The sequence below is a fragment of the Trichechus manatus genome, unplaced genomic scaffold (assembly GCF_000243295.1).
Source record: "Trichechus manatus latirostris isolate Lorelei unplaced genomic scaffold, TriManLat1.0 scaffold00175, whole genome shotgun sequence".
NCBI lineage: Eukaryota > Metazoa > Chordata > Mammalia > Sirenia > Trichechidae > Trichechus > Trichechus manatus.
This window is the reverse complement of record NW_004444111.1, coordinates 3,895,550-3,910,155: the sequence shown is the minus strand read 5'-3', so window position 1 is coordinate 3,910,155 and position 14,606 is coordinate 3,895,550.

The window sequence follows — 14,606 nt, the reverse complement described above, 5'->3', positions numbered from 1 at the left end:
AGCCTTCAGTATGGATTACACCTCAACATAAGGAAAACAAAAATCCTCACAACTGGACCAATAAGCAACATCATGATAAATGGAGAAAAGACTGAAGTTGTCAAGGATTTCATTTTATGTGGATCCACAATCAATGCCCATGGAAGCAGCAGTCAAGAAATCAAACATATTGCATTGGGAAAATCTGCTGCAAAAGAGTTCTTTAAAGTGTTAAAAAGCAAATATGTCACTTTGAGGATTAAGGTGCTCCTGACCTAAGCCATGATATTTTCAATCGCTTCATATGCATGTGAAAGCTGGACAATGAATAAAGAAGACTGAAGAAGAACTAATGCATTTGAATTATTGTGCTGGCGAAGAATCTTGAATATACCATGGACTTGCAGAAGAATGAACCGCCAGAAAAAGTACAGCCAGAGTGCTCCTTGGAAGTGAAGATGGGGAGACTTCGTCTCACATACTTTGGACATGCTATCAGGAGGGACCAGTCCCTGGAGAAGGACGTCATGTTTGGTCAAATACAGGGTCAGTGAAAGAGAGGAAGACCCTTGATGAGATGGATTGACATGGTGGCTGTAACAATGGGCTCAAATATCACAACGATTGTTAGGATGGCTCAGGACTGGGCAATGTCTCATTCTGTTGTACATAGGGTCACTATGAGTTGGAACCGACTCGACGGCACCTGACAACAACAACAACAAGCAGAGATGCCCTGGAGGTCTCTCAATGAAGGTTAAGTCAATGAAAGACCTAGGGGATGTGCATGATGCAAGACGGGGCAGCTTGCCTGTGTCAGCAGCTGGCTTCAGCCCCACAGTACCCACAAGAATGGGGATAAGAGATTACAAATGCTGTGGGCCAGCTGCAACTCTGCTGTTAGGAAAGCTGCTCGTCCAAATCAGCCAGCAACTCATCTTCTTGATGACTTTGGAGCAGTGCTCAGAACTACACAGTGGGGAGAAGGCCAACTGAGGTTATACGTGATTCAAATAAAGGTATGGATAAATTAATTTTGTTACTTATGCAAACATTTGTCCTGACTGAAGAATTATAGTGTTGGCATGAATATGCATTAAAAGAAAAAAAGCTGAGTTGTGTTCCAAGGGAATTGTATTGACTATACAAGCAGCTAATAACATGGTTTACTTCTCTGGAAGAATCAGCACTCATTTTCCGAGTGACCTTGTAGTTCAAACTCTTCTAACTGAGAGCACAACAAATAAGCTCCTCTACTGAATTCATAAGTAACTAAAATATGGCAACACTGTAAACAGAAAAGTTTTGAACTGGAGGCACTTGTCTCAGACACAAGAACAATGGGGCCAACATGCATTCCCAGTAAGCAAAAGGTCAGGATGTAAACTGTTTGTTCATGGGAAGAATGTGTCATGATGTAAACAGTTTTTTCCCAGGAAAAATTTGTTCATGACTGCAATCATGTATAACCGAACTGGCAGGTGCCACTCACCTAGATGGCAACTCACTCCCTCTTAGCCAAGTGGTCAACCTTTACATCTCAAAGGACTTCAAGTTGAATCTGATAGTATCTATAATCAATCATTAACCCCCTACCTTTCCTTTCTTCTCTCTGTATATAGACCCCTTTCTCTGCTTGAATGGTGGAGTGCTTTGCATTTTTACTTACCACTGCCCAGCTCAAGCTGTGTTATTCCTCAATAAAACTCTTCTTCTTTCATTCCTAACAGTGTGGGATTTTCTTCTTTGTCAGCACTAAGCCACAATCTCGGTGATTCTTTTTCCTATTGGATTCTGGGTTGATCATTGTTCATGCACCAGCCTTCCTAGCTATTAATATCTGCCAGTAGTTCTTTCTACACAGGTTAAAGAGACCCTGACTCAATAGCGCCCACATCAATGCACAACAAATAATTTTTCCATCTAATTGTAGAGCAAGGAAGTTTTAAATTGCCTCATAGACACCTGGACAAATAGATTTGTTTATGAGCAAGAATGCTGTTGTTGTTAGCTGCTATCAATCATCCCGCAACTCATGGCTAACTCACGCACAAGATTGGACTACTGTGATGCATAGGGTTTTCACTGGCTGATTTTTTGGAAGGAGATCTCCAGGCCTTTCTTCGTAGTCTGCCTTAGTCTGGAAGCTCTGCTTAAACCTGTTCAGCAACATAGCAACATGCAAGCCACCACCAACAGACAAGTAGTGGCTGCACATGAGGTGCATTGGCTGGGAAATAAACCCAGGTCTCCGGTATGGTAGATGAGAATTCTACCACTGAACCACCAATGCCTCTGAGCAACATTAGAGAGAACTAAAGCCAGGCAATACTCTAGTCCTTTAGCTGCTAACCAAAAGGTCAGCAGTTTCAATCTACCAGCTGCTCCTTGAAAACCCTCTGGGGCAGTCTACTTTGTCGTATAGGGTCACTATGAGTCGAAATCAACTCTACATAAACAGGTTTGCTTTTTTTTGGTTTTAGCCAGCCCTGAAGCTCTGCCCCATTGACAGAGACCATGGAAGTTCGCCCTGGTTTTCTCTGGAGGTGTTCACAGTGCCATAGAACACTATGACTCCAATGTGAGATCAAATGACTCAAAGGATTTATTTTACAGATGAAGAAATTAAGGTCTAGAGAGGTTAGGTGACTTAGCCAAGGTTGCACAGCTAAGAGGTGGCAGAGCTGTTAAAGAAATCAGACTCTGGACTCCATGGCCCAGCCCCACTCTTGAGAATTAGTTGCATCTCAAATAATGATTCTCAAATTTTGCTGTGGGTCAGAATTACCTAGAAAATTAAAAAACTAAACCCATTACTGTCGAGTTGATTCCAACTCATAGTGGCCTTATAGTCAGAGCAGAACTGCGCCATAGGGTTTCCAAGGAGTGGCTCGTGGATTTGAACTGCCAACCTTTTCATTAGCAGCCAGGCTTTTAACCAGTACACCACCAGGGCTATGAATTACCTGGAGGGCTTTTTAAAACACAGATTACCAGCCCCACCCCCAGAATTTCAGATTCAGTAGTACCAGGGGAGTCCCTGGGTGGTGCAAATGATTAATGTGCTCAGCTGCTAACTGAAAGGTTGGGGGTTCAAGCCACCCAGAGGCACCTTGAAGAAATGCCTGGTGATCTACTTCTGAAAAATCAGCCACTGAAAGCCCTGTGGAGCCCTCTGACACACGTGGGTTCCTCATAAGCTGAAATCGACTCAGTGGAAAAATTGTTGGTCCACCAGGGGTGTGGGGTCTTTCAGGTCTGGGGTCTAAAAATTTGTTCCCAGGGAATGCTGATAGTCCTGATATTGAGTCCACACTTTGAGAACCCCTGATCTAGGATGCATGGCGAGGAAGGAGAGAGAAGTTGCTTATTCTGACCCTAAAGACAAAAGATTCATCTAAAAACTCAGAATAAAGCAGTTTGTTCCAGCTTCCAAATCTGTTCCAGGCTAGGTAAATTTGTCTTCAAGAAAGTACGTTTTAGTGGCAATTACGTATCAAGGAAAAGGCTTCCACTGACCCTGATAAACCATAATGAAGGCATTAACCCCATCAGATTTGAGTCTGGAATCAAAGATAAAAACATGAATCTTCTGGCAAAGATAGAAACCAGGTAGAGGTGTCAGGTCACTGACTGAAAGAGAACTACTTGGGTGAAGATGGGAGATGGGTACAGGTGAGAGACCAGGAAAACAGGGATACGAATTAGGAGCATTATGTTACCTGGTGGAAACCCCAGGTTCTTGCTCAGCATAACTCATATTGGTCAATAAACGAGAGACCGAGGTAGGAAGCTGGAAACCTTGGTGGCGTAGTGGTTAAGAGCTGCGGCTGCTAACCGAAAGGTTGGCAGTTCGAATCCACCAGGCTCTTCCTGGTAACTCTATGGGGCAGTTCTATTCTGTCCTATAGGGTCACTATGAGTTGGAATCGACTCGACAGCAATGGGTTTGTTTTTGATTTTTGAGGTGGGAAGGCAGAAAAGCACCTTTACTTCGTTGCTCAATGAAAGGAGTCAGTTGGAGCTGCTGCCTTCAAGATGGCTCCCAGAGGGCAAGGCGAAAAGTTACTTCAAGGGGTTTTCAAGTAAGGGAGTTCATAGAAGTTATGTCAGCAACATTCTAAATCATACTACGTAGGCAAAACGGGGATTACATATAACATCCAAGCAAAGAAAGCAGTATTCTAATGCAAAGCTGTTGGGGAGGAATCTAAGCAAAGGAAACAGGGTTCTAATGCAAAGCTGCTTGAGGTAGTGGAATTTTCCACAGCTTGGGGAATCTGTCTTAATCAGAGCTCAGAACTGGTCTGGCATATACGGTTAAGAACATAAGAAAATGGCAGTAAGATTGTTGCTCTAGTCAGGACCATCTGAAATCAGGTGTAGAAATCAAGTTCACCAAGAGAGAAAGTCATACTCAGCTGCAGCTGGAGGTGACTCTTCATTTATTCAATCACTCTGCATCTTAGAATCCTAAGGCTGCTGCAACTAAGCCGCACAAAGTGGGCGACTTAAAAGAATAGAAATTTATTGCCTCACAGTTCTGGAGGCTAAAAGTCCAAACTGACATGTTGCCTGGGCCATGATCTCTCTCTGTGGGCTCTTAAGTGAAGATCCTTTCTTGTCTCTCAGCTTCTGGTAGCCCCAGACGTTCCTGGGTGTGTAGCTGTGTCTTCACATGGCTGTCTTTTCTCTGTATTTCTATCTGTTCTCCTCTTTTACAAGGACAGCACTCAGATGGGATTAGGAACCACCTCTCTCTGATATGACCTCGGTGTTCCATTTAACCAGTAACATCTCCAGAGGCTTTATTTCCAAACAAGGTCACATTCACAGGTACCAAGGAGTTAGGACTTCATCATATGCTTTTGTTGTTGTTAGGTGCGGGCCGTCAGGTGGGTTCTGACTCCCAGCAACCCTAGGTATAGCAGAACAAAATTCATTCCATAACAGTCAGCAAGCATTTATTGGGTACTTACTGTGGGCCAGGTGGCACAGTGGTTAAGCGCTTGGCTGCCAACCAGAAGGTCAGGGGTTCAAACCAACCAGCTGCTCCGTGGGAGAAAGATGAGGCAGTCTGCTTCTGTAAAGATTACAGCCTTGGAAACCTTATGAGGCAGTTCTACTCTGTCCTCTAGGGTCACTATGAGTCAGATTTGATTCCACCACAACTGGTTTGATTTTTTGGTTTTATGGCCTGCACTAGGGACTAGAGATGCAAACAGTAAGGAAGCTTTGCCTCTGCTCTCAAGGCACTGAGATTCCAGGAAAAACAAATTGTGAATACAAACAACTCTGATGGGATAACATAAACGTTTACAAGAGGTGCAAAACACTTCACAGAAGAGCGTTAACTTTTGCCTGGGGGAAACCTCTGTTTCAGGCTTCTCTCCCTTTTATCACTGGCTAAATATCGGCTAGAAATCCTTGGGTGATGCAAATCATTAACACGCTGGCTGCCAACCACAAGGTTGGAGGTTTGGAATCTACCCAGAAGCACCTCAGAAGAAAGGCCTGGCAATCGACATCTGAAAAATCAGTCATTGAAAATCCTATGGAGCACAGTTAAACTCTGACACAAACTGGGTCACCATGAGTGTGAGTTGACTGACGGCAACTGGTGAAATGTTGTTTTACCCAAAGCTTTATGCTCAGACCTCCACTGGTGACCTTGAAAGGCTGATATCCAACCTCATTACCCTGAGTCTTCATCACCAGCCTGATTCCTCCCAGGCTCCATCTCCCAGGATGACATTTCCAACATTTGGACATGGCTGCCTGGATATCAACTCCTCACCCTCAATCTATTCAAAACTAGATTCATTTTCTTTCATGTATCTACCTACATAAGCTAACAGTTTATCACCTAGCCAGCCTCTCAAGCTGAAATACTCAGAGTCATCTTTGGCTCTTCCCTCTCACTCACTGTCCATTCCTGATGTGACTCTAATACTCCCCAACATATTTTCTCTTTTTCAAAATGGGCAACTGAGAGCTTGGCATAACTAACGCCATGATGAACCTGTAAGTTTTTTTTTTTCTTCTTTTTTCTTTGCCTTCTCCTTTTCACAGACCTTTGTTAATGACTTTGTTTTGCTCTGTCCGGCCACCTGTGGCTTACACCCCCCACAGGCAGATTAGAGCCCCCGGATGTCAGTTATGTATACCTTTAGCTTGATAAGGAAATGTCCTGCAGGTATCTTTAGTATGATAAAGAGTCTCTTGTAATTACCTCGTAATGAATAACAACACTTCTAACCTTTGTAAAAATCATACATAAGCTCAAATGTAGAAATGCCTTTTGGGACTCCATAGAAGCAGGCTGCACTGCTATCAGATCCCTGGTGGTGGGCACCTCCTAAAATAAAATTTTCTCACTCTTTCTGGCTTGACGCACGTTTCATTGGCTCTACTGCTCCAGGGCACGGACCCTATTCAAGTAACACTGATGTCACCAAAATCTCTTATTTCTACCTCCATAACTGTCACTCATCTGATCTTTTCTCTTTGTGACCACCGCCTCCCTCATAGCTTTTCTGTGTTATTGAAACCACCTTCACTCTGCTACCCTTACCTCAAGTTTTACCCCTCCATGGGGGGTGGTCATCTTCCACATTGCTATCAAACCTACCTTTTATAAAGCCTCTGTGAAGCTCTGCTTACTCATTTCAGGCAGAGTTAGTAGTATGAAGGAGAATGGATGCGGAAGGGGTTACAAAACAAGGGTGGCAAGTCACAGGGCCTGTCCAGGGTTTGCTTGGGTTTTGAAGGACTGCAGCAATAAATGAGCGTAGAGTAGAACCAAATTGTGGCCATCTCTGAATGTCAAGCAAAGGACATTAGACTTTATTTGGCTGGCCAGAGGGAATGAGAGAAAGCTTTTGAAGAGAGGTGTGATATAATCAAAGGTATGCATTAAGAAGATTAATTTGGCAGTAGCTTATAGAAAACATTATATGGAAAATAGATTAGCAGTAAGGAGACCAGCTAGGACATAACTGCAAAAGGCTGTATGATCAGCAGTGAAAGTTGGAGCTCAGTTGGCAGCTATAGAAACAAAGTCAAAAATGGGGAAGCTGTTTTGGAAGTAGAATTGATAGTATTTTTGAAGTCTGATATTAAAGAAGAGGAGAATTCAAGCCTAACTCCTAAGGTAATGACCCTGAGTAACCAGGATAGTGATGCCACTTACAGAAAGCATGATGCAGCAGATAGGGGAGAAGATTTGAGACAATGGGAAAATGCAGAGTTTGATTTTAGGTGTGTTGAGCTTGAGGCACCGTTGGGATTGCAAGAGAGTCAGGAGATTCAGAGGTGGGTCAGGGCCAAAAAGAACAGATTTGGATGTCCCTATATAGAGGCAATAAGAGTAAATGATCAAAGTGAAATACTGATGAAATACTTTTGGATTTGGTGATAAGAATACCAGCACCCTTGGAGTAAAAGTTCCTGTAAGAGGATAGTGGTGGAAAAACTAGGCTGCCAGCCACTGAGGAGCATGTGCTTGATAAGAAAGGAGAAGTGGCAAGTTAGCTGGTCTTTTTTTTTTTTAATTTTTTATAACTTATTTATTTTTGTTGTTGTTGAGAATATACACAGCAGAACATACACCAATCCAACAATTTCTGCATGTATAATTCAGTGACATTGATTACATACTTCAAGTTGTGCTACCATTCTCAACCTCCTTTTCATAAACTCACAGTCCCCTAAGTTTTCTATCTCATCTTTTGAGTTGCTGGTGTCAATTTGATCCCATATGTATAGACCTTAAAAGAACTCAGTGCTCTGGCTAGTAATGTGGAAAACATGGTTTTATTTCTATCTCCTTTTAAATTTTATCCTCTGTGGAAATCTTCCCCCACTCCTGCATGAAATCTCTGGCAGTTCCCTTGACTTTCTGTTTATTTTTATGTAATAGACAGTCACAATGTCACTTTAAATCATATCAAACCAAACCAAACCAAACCAAACCTGTAGCCATCCAGTCGATTCTGACTCATAGCAACCTTATAGGACAGAGTAGAACTGCCCCAGAACAGAGTTTCCAAGGAGCAGCTGGTGGATTCAAACTGCCGACTTTTTGGCTAGCAGCCGAGCTCTTAACCACTGCGTGATCAACGTTCCATTTAAATCACATACACCATCTTCATTCTGCAAATAAAATGTCCAGTTGTTGATAGTAATAAAAAAATTAAAAAAAAAGCTCAGTGCTCAACGCCCACAGTAGCTAGTTTCTTAAGTGATTCGACAGTGATAGGAACGAAGAAGGTGGAATCATAGTCAAAGGTTGTAGAAAGGTTCAGGTGGGGTGTGTCACATTGGAGTGACATGAATTAATTTTCAGGCATTAATTTTTCAGGAACAAATGAAAGTTCGATAAAACCAAACCCACTGCCAGTGAGGCAATTCTGACTCACAGCGACCCTACAGGACAGAGTGGAACTGCCCCGTAGGGTTTCCAAGGCTGTAAATCTTTACCGAAGTAGATTGCTACATCTTTCTCCCATGGAGAGGCTGGTGGGTTCTAATTGCTGACCTTTTGATTAGCTGTCTGGCGCTTTAACCATTGAGCCACAGTCTTAGAAGAAGGCAGATAAATAAAGATCAGGGTCAAAGTAGGCACATTAGTCTAAAACGGTGAAAGATGTAGAGGTAACTCAGAAGAAATAATGAGCTTTCTTCTGAATGGAGGAATGAAAGGGGAAAGAGGGTCAAGTTCACAAAAGAAATGGAGGCTAAATGTTTAACCCAAGTCTTTAAGAATAACTAGGAAATGCAACGAGGAGTCTATAATGTTTACATAAAAGAATTGTCGAGCCATAACAAGGGTTACACTAAGATTAAATTAATTTTCTGAGGACATGATCAAGATATTTTGCAATTTTTCCCTTAAACTAGCTTGGGACATTGCCTGTTGCTATGAATACTGTCAAATCAGATAGCAGCAGGACACCCAGGATGGGGAAATAGTGGAAGATTAAGGATATAAAGCATCTAGGGTGCCTGGCTAGAAAAACACTGAAATGACTGACCACAGGACACAGGCTGGAAGGGAAGGCAAGAAAATCCAGAACAGGAGTAATGAGGACTCTAGGGGCTTGTGGTCAGATGGGAGGAATCCACTGAACAAAGTTCAAAAGGAGTGCAGTTATCGGAGAGGTTGGGTTTCAATCAAGATCAAGAGGTGGAAAGACCACTTTGGGCAACCCTTGAGGACCTAAGGGATTTGGGCACAATGGGATTAAGTTTTCTGGGCCGCTACTGGAAGGGATGGGTAGTGAAAAGGTCTAAGAGGTAGTGAACGTAAGTTAGCAGAAAGGCTGAAGGGTGAGAGAAGAGGGAGGAGTTTATATCTGTGGGCATGAAGAAGAACAAGGCTGGCTTTTAGGTTAATTTTTTTGTTCACTTAGCAGGTCTCAAGGTCCTGTCAACAGGAAGAATCAATTATACTTCTCAATCTATAAATGATGAAGCAGATCAACCTGAGAATCTCTCCACTGTTACATTCTCATGGTCCACTGGTCCAGGATGACCTCTTCTAGGACACTGAGGGCTTCGTTTTAGGAAAGCATGCTTGCCACAGTGACACCTAACTTAAGGTTAAATTTCATTGCCTCCTTATTATATGTCTGTCTACAAATATTCAAATACTTCCCTTGTCATATATAGAAACTTTAGTTTACTCAGTTGTTATTCTGAGTCACTGCCAGAAAGACAAACTCTAATTCTCATAGGTTCTAACCTAGAAAACCATTTTGGCTTTAGAAGATGGAAGACTCCCCCATCTTCCTCAACACCCTTCTCCTCTGGTATCAGTACTTACTAAACATTGTTACATCTGTCCCTTCCTTCTATAACCAGTGATACCACACCAGCCCAGATTACTACTGTTGACATTGTCAGAGAGGCTCTTGCTGAGATCAGAGTATCTCCGAGCAGAGCCCAGCTGGCCCTCTCTCAAGGGGGTATTACCTGAGTGAATTCACCATTTCATGGGCTGATCAATGTCCAAAGTCAACCATGGAGGCTCAGAACCACAGTTTCATCAGCTATCTCAGAGATGGACTCACACTAACTAAGCTCACAAACAGTAAAGCATAAATAATAATTTCAATGTAATAATACTCAAGAAGAAATGAGGCCATCACACAGATCAGAATAACTACTATGTTCTCTTTCTGGCATATCTCCACTTGAAGTCTTTGAAATTAGGAGTAATTCGATGCACCTTTTCCTACTCCAGGGAAAATCTTTCCATTCAGACTATAAATCTCCAATCCAAAGAGCCAACACTGCACTTCGTTTTGATTTCCTTCCACCACTAACCAATCCCAGGGATGATTATCATTTTCTTTGTTTACATATGCTATTAGATTCTATTAGACTGTGATCCAAACTTCTTGGAGTGGTGACCATACTATCCCTTTATACAAGTTCTTAACTTCGTTGTGCCATGAATTCTTTTGACAATCTGGTGAAACCTATGTTTTTAAATGCATAAAATTAAATACAGGGAGAGACATCACGCAAAATGGTGGAGTAGGAAGATCTAGAGGTCAATCCCTCCACTGAAGTAACCATTGAGCTGGAAAGAGCTATTGGAATCAACTATTTCAGAACTCTGGGACATGATCAGACACTTATAATAACTAAGGAGAGGGTGCTGATCTTTCATAAGAGAGTTGACATAGAATTAAAATTATCTCTATTTGCAGATGACATTGTCTTATATGTAGGACTCCCTCAAGAATTCACACACACACACACAAGTTGCAGCTGTGTGACTTGGGAGAGGCCTCTACCCTGATCCACGGACTTGGGACGTTCTAGCCTCTACAATCGCATGAGCTGTTTCCTTGATATAATCTCTCTCTATATACATATTTATACACTTAACTGGTTTTGCTTCTCTAAAGAACCCAGCCTAAGACAGGTGTCAAAACCATTCAATGAGGAAACAACAGTCTTTTCAACAAATGGTGCTGGGAAAACAGAATGTTGTTTCTGTTGTTATGTGTCATCAAGTCGATTCTGACCCATAGCAACCTTATAGGACACAGTAGAACTGCCCCATAGGGTTTCCTAACCTGTGATCTTTACGGGAGCAGATTGTCAGGTCTTTTCTCCGGTGGAGCAGCTGGTGGGTTTGAACTGCCAACATTTTGATTAGCAACCGAGCACTTAACCATTGAGCCACCAGGACTCTCAACAGGGATCCTAAAATAGAATATCCACATGCAAAAGAATAAAATTGAATCCTTATCCTATATCATATACAAAAATTAATTCAAAATGGATCAAAGACCTAAATTTGAGAGATGAAACTCTTAGAAGAAAGCATAGGGGAAAATCTTGGTGACCTTGAATTTGGCAATGGTTTCCTAAATATGGCACTAAAGCACAGGCAACAAATGAAAAAATAGATAAATTGGACTTTATCATAATTAAAAACTTTTGTGCATCAAAGGACATTATCAAGAGCTTGAAAAGACAACCAACTGAATCGGAGAAAATAATCGCAAATTATATACCTGATAAAGGTTTACTATCCAGAATATATTAGGAAAATGCAAATTAAAACCACAATAAGATACTACTTCACACCCACTAGGATGGAGATTATTTAAAAAAAAAAAAAAACAGAAAATGACAAGTGTTGACAAGGATGTGGAGAAACTGGAATACTTGTACATTGCTGGTGGGAAACTAAAATGGTGTAGCTACTGTGGAAAACAGTTTGGCGGTTCCTCAAAAAGTGGGAAAAAAATTACAGAGGAATGGATTACAAGGGAAATAAATTATATTGAAATGCCACTATTAAGTTAAACAAATGGAAAAATTATATACAAAGGTAATGCTGAAAAATAAAATGGGGTCTAGTTAACATATCCTAGGTAATGTTTGCCTTTACTTGGATAGTTGTCTATGTGGACAATGAAAGAAAGGGAGACAAAGTCAAAGGCCTTTTCAATGTTTATTCAACAATCCCTGCAGGAAAGACATGCTAGAACAGGCAGACACAAACATTCTGTGTACTAGAAAAGTGTACTCTATGGTAAAGTAAGGAAACTTTTCTTTGTAGGCTGTCTGGTAATTGGGATGCAATATTCTCAAAAAATTAACCAAGTCCCTTTGCCCCAGTGATTTGCTCACCCAGCAACCATCTGATGAGTAATTAAATTGGTATTATGGATTTTAAATGAGTCTTCTATAATTTGGTTACCATTAATCAAACTCCCAGGGCTTATTCACCTCAAGGTGAGCTGACAAAATTGAATTCCTTAGTCTGCAAAGATCCAGGGCTCAAAACACTGTCAACCCCGCCACCTTTATGGGCCCCCTCCCCTATGAGGCCTAGTCCAAACATTTGGCCAGCCAACTCCCAACTCTAGCTAATCACCTTATCTGAAATAATATTATTTCCAGCTTGAATGTCAACAAATCACTGGCTACCAGTTGACATGCACCCTCAGAAAATAAATGAAGAAGAAAGGATTTACCTATGATATAAAAAAATAAAATAAATAAATAAGCCCATCCATTGTAAGGCAGAAGAAAGAAGAAGCTTAACCTAAGAGCAGGCCTGAGTTGTTCATTAACTACCACATATTCTGCACTACGAGGAGGAATACTGTCGTCAAATTAGTCTTTGTCACTCGATTAAACATCTAGGCTATAGCCCCATGGTCAGAATGTGAAAAAAAAAAGAACAGTATATGGCTAAGAAAAGACATACTCTTGTAGCTTAAATGTCACACTAACGCTCCTTTTTCTTCTGGCATTGGATTCTTACTGCTGTTGATATGCGCTCTTGAACACACAGTATCTACAGCAACCACTTAGGACTCCAGAACTGTGGTGACCCTTGCTGTTCATTCATCCTGCTTGGTGGATCCCATGCAAAGATCTTTCTAAAAAAGCTTTCACAAATTCAAATAAACACAGGAAAGTCAGCCCCTCTTATCTCTGAGAGTCTGTGTTTATCCATATTGACCTTTACTCATCACACATTGCCTACCACGCAAGAAGCACTGAGACCTTTCTTCTATTTATCACTGCCGCTTGCTCCATACGAGCATTAATTTGGCAAAGAAAGCATTCCCAATCTCTTTTTCACTTTTTCCTTCCTACCTCAGCCTTACTCTTTCTTCTCTCACCTAAAACACTGCAAACTTCTCCTTGGGCTGTCTTACTTTTACTACAGACTTGCTACATTTGCTTGAGTGCTCTGCCAAAATTTTCTCTTCCTTTTATAAGGAAAACAAGAACAACAAAATACTTCACCTCTATAAAGCTTATGGATGATTCTCCAATCAGATTCAGGATCCTCGAGGTACTCTGAATTGCCTCCCTTTTTCTTCACCTCCTTGTGTTGTTCAAATTCACATTTTATTAATGATTTCCAGATCAATGATGGCTCAGAAAGCATGGTAGTCAGAGTGGCCAAGGCCCTGAGGCTTAGAGAGTGAGCTAATGCAGTGAATTACAGAATCAACTATTAAATGATATCAGTAGGATGGGTGGTGGGTTAAAACTAACAGGATGAGATTTATCAGGGATAAATCTAGACTTCCATATTTAGGTTTATTATAGACTGAATTGTGCCCTCCCTCCCCAAACATGTGTTGGAATCCTAATCCTTCTACCTGTGGATGTACATAATCCCATTTGGACATAGGGTTTTCTTTGTTATGTTAACAAGGTCATAATCAGTGTACGGCGTGTCCTAAACCTAATCACTTCTGAGTTATAAAAAAAGCTGACTGGACAAAGAGGCAAGTACATACAGGGGAAGACAGATGCCACGTGAGGATCACCAAGAAACAAGGAATGCCCGGGGCTACCAACAAGGAGGGTGCCCTGGATGGTGCAAATGGTTAATGCTAACTGAAAGGTTGGAAATTTGAGGCCACCCAGAGGCACTTTAGAAGAAAGGCCTAGCGATCTACTTCTGAAAAAATCAGCCATGGAAAACCCCATGGATCACAAAAGTCCAATCGGCAACCAATCGTGGGGATGGCACACGACTGGGCAGCATTTTGTTCCACTGTGCATGGAGTTGCCATGAGTCGGGGGAAGCAGAAGGTGGGGAGAATGGCAGCGTGTGGAGTGCGGCAACTCGAGAGCAGCCAGGAACAACATTCTTTACGTCAGAATAGTGGTTTACACTTTACAAAAGGCTTTGTAGCATCTCATTTTTTAATTTATCAGAACAGGCCTTTGAAGTAGAGAAGTATATATTTCAATTTTACAAATGTCTTAGCTGAGTATCTGAGATACTGACTAACTTACGGAGGGTCATCTAGGAAACTGGGCAGCAGAACTAGGAATGGGGTGACTCAGGTCATCTAACTTCAAGTTCAAAACTCTAATTCTCCTTTGTAGTCAGACTCTAAGACTCTGATACCGTTCAAGCTATGCTCTCAACTGCAAACATTGTTGCTTTCTTGTGTTCAACCCAAGTCTTTTCCTACACATTTCCATATTCCTGGAATACCTTCCTGTTCCTTCCACCACTCCCTATCTCATGGACGATATAGGCTTAACATGTATTTATCTGACATTTTACCTAAATTTTCTATGTCTTCTACATATTTGTTTCTATAAGAACAAAAAACTGTCTT